This window comes from Dermacentor variabilis, chromosome 7 (genome assembly GCF_050947875.1).
Source record: "Dermacentor variabilis isolate Ectoservices chromosome 7, ASM5094787v1, whole genome shotgun sequence".
Classification (NCBI taxonomy): domain Eukaryota; kingdom Metazoa; phylum Arthropoda; class Arachnida; order Ixodida; family Ixodidae; genus Dermacentor; species Dermacentor variabilis.
In genome coordinates this window covers 136,071,567-136,079,006 of record NC_134574.1, presented here as the reverse complement: position 1 = coordinate 136,079,006, position 7,440 = coordinate 136,071,567, and the positions used below count along the sequence as shown (strand labels likewise).

Genomic DNA, 7,440 nt, shown 5'->3' with positions numbered 1-7,440 from the left:
TGAATATTTCATTGCACGTAATACTTGCTTGTCGAAGACGGGCCCCGTATTTAGCGGCGATGTCGTGTAAAAAAAGGTAAAATAATCTTGCAGCTCACAACAATGCGACAGATTGAAACCGTTGGAATCGCGTCTGCTGAAGCACAAATCCCAACATGAAAACGTAAAAACTGTTTATTCAATGAGCGATGACAGCGAACAAGCTTCCCAACGCTACGCTCGTCTCGGCGGCGGAAGGAAAAAAAAAAGCGACTCTTCCCAGCCGGGCAGCCTGTTGTTCTGAACTAAACGTAACAGCGCAAACATCAAAGACGAGCCACACACACACAAAAAAAAAAGACACGACACACGACAGACGCGCCAGTGTGTGTAGTGTCTTTCTTATTGTGGCTCGTCTTAGGTATTTGCGCTGTTACGTTTAGTTCAGAATTGTGTACCAACTAGGCCCAAATAAAGTGAGCCTGTTTTTGTAGCCACCGTCGGTGACGCATACCTCGGCTGACGCATGGGGTGGCGCTATGTTTTATCGGTAACCCAGTCCAGCGTGTAGCCGTGTTACGCTGGGCCGGATGATAACAAGGCGGAGGCTGCGCGGAAAATGTGCGTAAGGTGTGTCGCCGCAAAACACGCACTTACGGTTTACATACAGTACAATCTCTAGAGCGCGTGTGCTGTGCCTGGTTCTGGTGTCACGTGCGGTGAGGTACTCGTCGTGAACCAAACAGTTCGACACACCGACTTTTTAATAAAGGTCATGACCTCGTCACAGCCAAATGAATTATTCTGGCACCGTTGTGTACGCTTCGAGCGTTCGATAAGAAGGATACATCTTCCTGTTCCGGCGGTTTCGGTCGGCGTTGTTTCTGTAATTTAGGTCGTGCCGGTCACAGTTTTGGCTTTCGGCTTGGGGAAGGAGACCGATGGCAGAGTTGTGCAGTTTTTCCATCTGAAGTGGAAGCAGAGCAAAGGAACGCTAAAAAATTATATAAAAGCCACAAGAACAGATGGCAACATCAAATCGATAGTACCGGTCAACGCATGTAGAAGTTTTTATGGTTGCAAAAAACAACAACGAGTAGATGAGTAAATGTAAAAGGAAGTAGAGGTTTTGGCCAAATCCCGCTTGCTCTGGAGGCATATTGAAGAAGGGTAAAAAGAAGGACACCGACCAATGAAAGAATGCAAGAAAAGACGTTTCGACTCCCCCGACGGGAGGCTTGTTCACAATGAAATCAAGGGCGTGCGTTGCGAAGCTTACATGGCTTGAATATATGACGTAAGCTTCGCGTAAGCAGCGAACGCCTCCTTGTACGTAAAGAAAGCTGGTATTGGCGCCAAAAATACAACAGCGAGTGAAACGTTGATTGTATGGCTAATTTGCCAAAGCACTACTATACGTAATAAAGAAATTAAGGGAAGTGTAAGGCCATCCGAATAGAGAAAAAACAAAAATGCTGTATGTTTAGAAAGGTAGACAGCTTAACCAGAGGTAAATTATGACCAACATTCAAATTAGAAATTTTGTCACAGCGCTTACGTTGATACGCACAGAAGCTAAATTTATTTGCCTTCTTTAAGCATACAGTGGAGTGAACCAGAAACAATGGACCGATTTCTGCTTCCTGCTCAGATATTTCTCATTGTGCGAATGTTTTTTGAGGTCCCTATAAGCAAGCTTGACCTCAGCAAGAATGTTCTTATCCTACATTCCTTTAACCTTGACTGGCATCGTGTGCATTCCTAAAGAATAGAAAATTCTTTAAAATTGCTTGATTCCCTGCCGCATACTGAAAATTCCACTTTAAACACCATGCAACCACATGTCTTTTCCCTGTAAAAGTGTTTATTTGCCAATTTATTATTTGTTTTTATTTGGGGGCTTTGCTAGCGTAAAGCCCCCAAATTTTGGCCGGTACCTCATGGTGCGTAGATGCCAAATGTGCAGGGGAAATAAGCAGGCGAAGTGCTGCTGGCCACCCTTTACAGGCTGAGCCCGTTATAGTACAAGAATAAGAAAGATATGGGGGAGTGCAAACGAACTAAATGGTCCTCAGAAATGTACCGAGGTGTGTACTGGGTCCCCGTTCAGATTCTCCGTTCTCGAGAACTCAGTGGCTGGGAAAATTTTCGTTTAAGAGACGAGGCCTTGTGAAAATCGCGCGTCAGTGGATTGCACTGGGGAATGTATATCATACAGACGACGGTGCAGTAAGCGATTTAGCAGAGACCTAGGTTATGCTCAGCCCCCACCTATGTCTTTGATGAGTAAGAAGTCCATTCAGAGATGTTTCTAGGGCCACCATATTTTTTGGCCTTAGATAGAGCGATGAGCCGGGGCAAAATACATAGGCTTAAGCAATGATATTACGACACACCTTCCAGTTGGTTTCCTTAAAGAAGAGCCGTACAATATTATGCATTCTGAGCAGAACGAACAGTAAGTCTCAACTAATATTTTTATTCCTTTGATGTGGCGCTGAGCAATGCTGATTGTAGTCCGTCCTTGGGCCACCGAGATGTGGGTTTCAAGCGCGGCTAACGGTTTTCTTTAACGCATGCTGCAGCATTGTGAGACGCCTGGGATCATCCATGGCACTGTCTCTAGCGCGCGGCAGCAATTTCACGTGGTGCTGCAGAGCATCATGCCACATCCGCGTATTGTTAGAAGAACGCGTAAGGCTGAAGGGGCCACCACCAAGTGCTCAGTCACATCGGTGACTCGCAGAGGTGACGCTTCCAAGTTGGTCGAAACCGGTCACTTTGTTGAGACTCACGGTATCCAGGCATCAACGTCACAGTGAGACAGCGAACTTGAATATCGTGTCAGCACGTGCGTCCATTCCAAGTGGTGTGTTGTGTAGTTTTTATGGTTTCCCTACTTTCTGATATGTTTATCTGATATTCTTTCGACGATGTGACGTTTCTTCGGTGCGTTTTTGAAATCACCTACATGCGTTGATTGTTTCAATAAAGCTTTAGTTAAAGGTTAGCGATCGTCGTGTCTGTTTCTAGCATTTGTCCGTGTCTCTTGAGGCTATAAAGCAAAAAGTACTTTTCCGTACCAACTCGCCCAACTTTCCATCTTTTCGTAACACATTGTCTATCATCTATCACCGATGCGTGACAACAGCAACAAAAACTTACCGCTGCATCTCTTCGTGCAAGATTCACATGACGGAAAACTATTAGGATTGTTACTGCAAAATACTGATGGAAAACGTTTACAGAAGCCAGTCTGGGCATCAAAGTGCCAGCCTTTCAATAGCGGAGAGCACGGGCCCAGTTTCGGTGCGAGGCTGCATAACAGTTTTCGTCGTGGTGGTGCTGAAAGAAAAGACACATAAGTCTTGAGAACATCGACATACGGTGGTTCCAGGAAACGGAAGGAAGCTGGAAGGAATCTAGAAAATAAACGAATACAAGCAGCAAGAACTCCGTCATGCCCATTTCCGGCGTATGGAAAAATACCATTTGACTTAACAAAATCCTATAGATTTGTTATCAGGATACTGCATGGGTACATGAGGTACCTGGAAATGTTGCTCCGGGTCGTCGTAAGTGCCGTGAGCAGGACAGCGCCAGTCATGAGGTCACTGAAGAAGTTCTCTCCCTGTTTTATTCGAGAACCATTTGCTAAATGCCCGATTTTTGAAGTAGCCACCGTTGGACGTCCTGTCATCTGCGCCAATTATGCAGCGGCCCTAGGTCTCATATTCTTGATGGGCACATCATTCTGAAACTCGTTATCATGTGTGGAAAAAAAGGTGAACTTTTTTTGCATTAGATCTGGAATCGTTTGCTTAGCGTGATTAACCTGATATCTCATCGCCCATTCTAAATAATCAGCTATATAATTTGTAGCAATTCTTCTTGTTTTCTTTAAGGAAACAAAGTAAAGGAAGTAAATAATGTAGACACAGCTGACAAAAGTACGCTTATTCTTTCAAGGGACACTGGGGTTTGCAAGGGTAACAGAAGAATAGTGTCATCTGATCAAGTGAGACTAAGCAGGCCCCTTCGAACTAAAAAAAAATTACTATTCCCTGCTTAGTTTTCTGCGCCCATAATTCGATTAGAATAGCCAACCAAACTCTTTTTCCGTTGACCTCCACAAGTTCCTTGTCTCTGTTTTCTACGTCCCCAATTGCTTCAAAAGTAGCGCCCCAATTTTTACCTAAAAGAAACGTGTAGGTATAAACGTTTGAAAGAGAGATAAGTTGCCTCAGATAGTCGGGCCAACGTTTCGGTAGGAGGACCTATCTTCGCCAAAGACGTTTTACAAAGATAGGTCCTTGTATCGAAACGTTGGCCAGCCTTTCTGAGGCATTTATGCCCGTTTAGAACTTTTATACCCCAGTGCGCTACTGCATGTGTAAGCCCCCTTCCTTACTTAAAATATTAAATACGGTAATTCGAGCATACTCACGGAGACATGCGTGTTGACAAATTTTTTCTGACACAAAACGGTTTTTGTTTGTACTACAACTTGAAGCGACGAATAATTTGCACATTTGGAGACCTAAATCAAAACCCCAAGTTCGTGCGCTTCCTCCACGGCAGGGACGAAATGCGTATGGTCCCCCACATAACCTTTGTTTCCCGCCTCTGGCAGCTGTAAAATAATAAGGAGAATAAAAAGGGAGTTCAATAATTGCCCGTGAAATATACAGAATGACGTAGTGACCACTACCGAAAAACTTAACGATAGAGCCCACATAAAAACAATGAACAGAAATCGGAGCCGTTATGGGCACACAATGGATATTTATGTCTGTTTATTTAGCGTCGCCTATCGCTAAATTTGCCCGAGGAATCTGCTTGGCACGATGTGCATGCCCCGGGCGCGAAAAGATGTAAGGATAGGTAATACAATGCAATAGGTGGAAATACAGCTGTTTCGCTGTCCGCAACGTTACCTGAACAGGACAGGTGCACATTGAGTTCCAAGCGTAAAGACGAAATGACGTAGTGCCGCAAGTGCAGGACTGGAAATTTTTGGGTAGTTCCTTTCGGTGGAGACACATGGCACAAAACAACTCGTTCTGATTCATCGACGACGTCCTGAATGACCGTCAATGGCACCAAAATAAAGCAAGTTGCGGGCGTAGAGTGGCAAGGCAAGTTTTGGCTTACGCCGGCAAATGCCTTCTTAGCTGGGAAGGAACATTGGTGGATCACGGTCGTCCGCGCATTGCCTTGTTGTCACCGCGTTGGGTTGTATTTCGCTCTGTGAAGCGGAATACAACCCAACGATATATCGGACTCAATTTATTTTGTTCCTAGTTCTTATCGGAATATCGAATAACTTGTAGCTATTGGTCATATCGGTGTACGATGGTAAAATAAGAGGAAATGGTCACTACAAGTTTTATAATGCTGCATCATGGTGAATCGTATATAGATAACAGGTATAAACGTGAGCAACTTTCTAGTCGCAGTGTGCGCTGGAAGGATGAGTGCAATTTTATTCCTATACTGTAGAAGCGTAAACAGAGGCATCCGGAATATATGTAATCAATTTCTTGCGATAGTATGCGGAAACATGCTGTGCCCATAAATTGACCGGCGTACGCTTTTTTGTGGTATATGTGTTCTGCCGCTGACATTTGTGCTGCTCAAAAGGAAAGCGTGCTATCCTGTGTGCAAGTCGTTATAAAATAATTCACGAGTTTTGCTGTAAGAGCGTGAATACAAAATACTGAGCAAGTGATGTTCTACGCTTGTTTGTGTGCTCATTGGGGTTTCCTACATAGGGCGTTCAGCGATCCATAGTCTTCTCGCGGTGAATTTATACTATATATATGTATGTATGGTTATAAACTGACCTCCAATAGCCAAGCTGTTAAGTTCCACTATGGTTGTCGTGGTGAGAGGGGTGGGGGAGGCGGCCGGCCACGGCCAATATCTAGTGCGCTTATTGGGTTTTAATGTGAGCCAGAGAACAGTCAGCAGCATATATTGTTGGAGCCTAGAAGCAGCCATTTTACCACGGGTACTATAACGTAAAACTACTCCGAACATTTCTTCCCCATTTCTACAATCAGCCATACACAATTGGTCAAGAACTCCTCTGAGCACTCCCACCCACGTGCCTGTCACGCGAAGTCACGAAAACTACGAGAACTCCCCCATTTCGTGTGACGTGGACAGGCTGATTCGGCCTAGAGGGTAGCAATAGCAGCTTGTTGGTACGGCATATCTTATTTGGTTATAGCGCAAGCTTGACACGGACAACAGAAGGCACATCTGACACACACAGCGCCATACTACACTGGAGCTAGTACCATACTTGATATGAGCTTGAGGAGCAGCTAATAGGTGTTCGATAGCGAAGACAAACATTTTTGTTTAATGACCGGCGATAGTAGAATGTACATTGTGATAAGCTAGACTATTATTTCAAAATCATTCATTTCATTGAGATTAGTATGTTGTTTCCAGAGAAAGAGCACGTGGACATATTGCTCGATGCGCGGGGCTATTTCACTCGTGCTACGCTGGCCCGGTGCGTTCTGGTTTAGTGCGTTTGCTTTAGCCAAACGAAAGATGCTGCTAGGAGGATAAATGCTCCGAGCGAAGTTGCAGAACTATACTAGTTAAGAACTAAGCAGCCTATTCGTCTTATATGAGCAATGGGTCAATACTTTTTAAAAAGCTCCAGCGCATTTTTGGTCTTCGTTGCAATACGTTATCGCAGGAACAGCCAGAACTTACCTAGAGCATAAAACACGCAAGCGAAGAGAAGTAGGAAGTAGAGCAGGCGTTTCATGGCCGGTGTGTTTTCTTCAGCGTGGCGAAGGGTTCAGCCTCCATTTTCTCCCCTTGGGGCAACACATTGTCCGGAATTTCGAACAGCAGCTTTCCTTCGACAAAGTGCAGCGGCGGTTGACGCTGCACTGCTTCTTTTCCTGCTACACAATAGGCAAAGCGTTCACAAAGACGCCAGACATGCATGATCTACCTGCGGGTGTTGTTTATGCATTGCTCACGCTTCGCGTATCCATGTTATAACTGCTTCGATTCAGCGCTGACGGTAGGGTTCTGTGCGGCAACTTGCGTAATAGCAATAGCCGTCACCATGGCAAGTAAGTCCTCTAATATATTTACACAGCAGTGGATTCTTGCCTATTAGGACAATAGTAAACAATATCATTTCGTTTCATTTCATTTTACTTTATTACCTGAATCCCTCGCGGGGTACTATATAAGAGGTGGGTATACAAAAAGTAATACAGCAGGTGGTCCACATTGTTTTTAACAGAACGCTTGTCACTTCTTCTTTGAACGGAAATGAAACTGTAACAATGGCGATGCGATGGAGGAGACTGTTACAGTCTTTAGCTGTGCGATGAAAAAATTACGACGAGCAGAGCGACAGTGCGTGCACTGGGGCGAGCAACATTTAGTAGATTGCCAGGGAGCGCAGATTCGCGCAAAGGT

The 7,440-nt window shown here is 44.7% G+C and overlaps 1 long non-coding RNA gene across 1 annotated transcript; it reads right to left on the bottom strand.

Moving 5' to 3' along the window:
- Nucleotides 1–388: 388 nt before the first annotated feature.
- On the bottom strand, nucleotides 389–6,924 carry LOC142587164 (uncharacterized). Its single transcript, XR_012829379.1, has 4 exons — nucleotides 6,715–6,924; nucleotides 4,427–4,612; nucleotides 3,145–3,324; nucleotides 389–946 (listed from the first exon to the last, which is right to left on the bottom strand). It is a non-coding gene; the product is annotated as an uncharacterized LOC142587164 (long non-coding RNA).
- Between the last annotated feature and the right edge of the window lie 516 nt (nucleotides 6,925–7,440).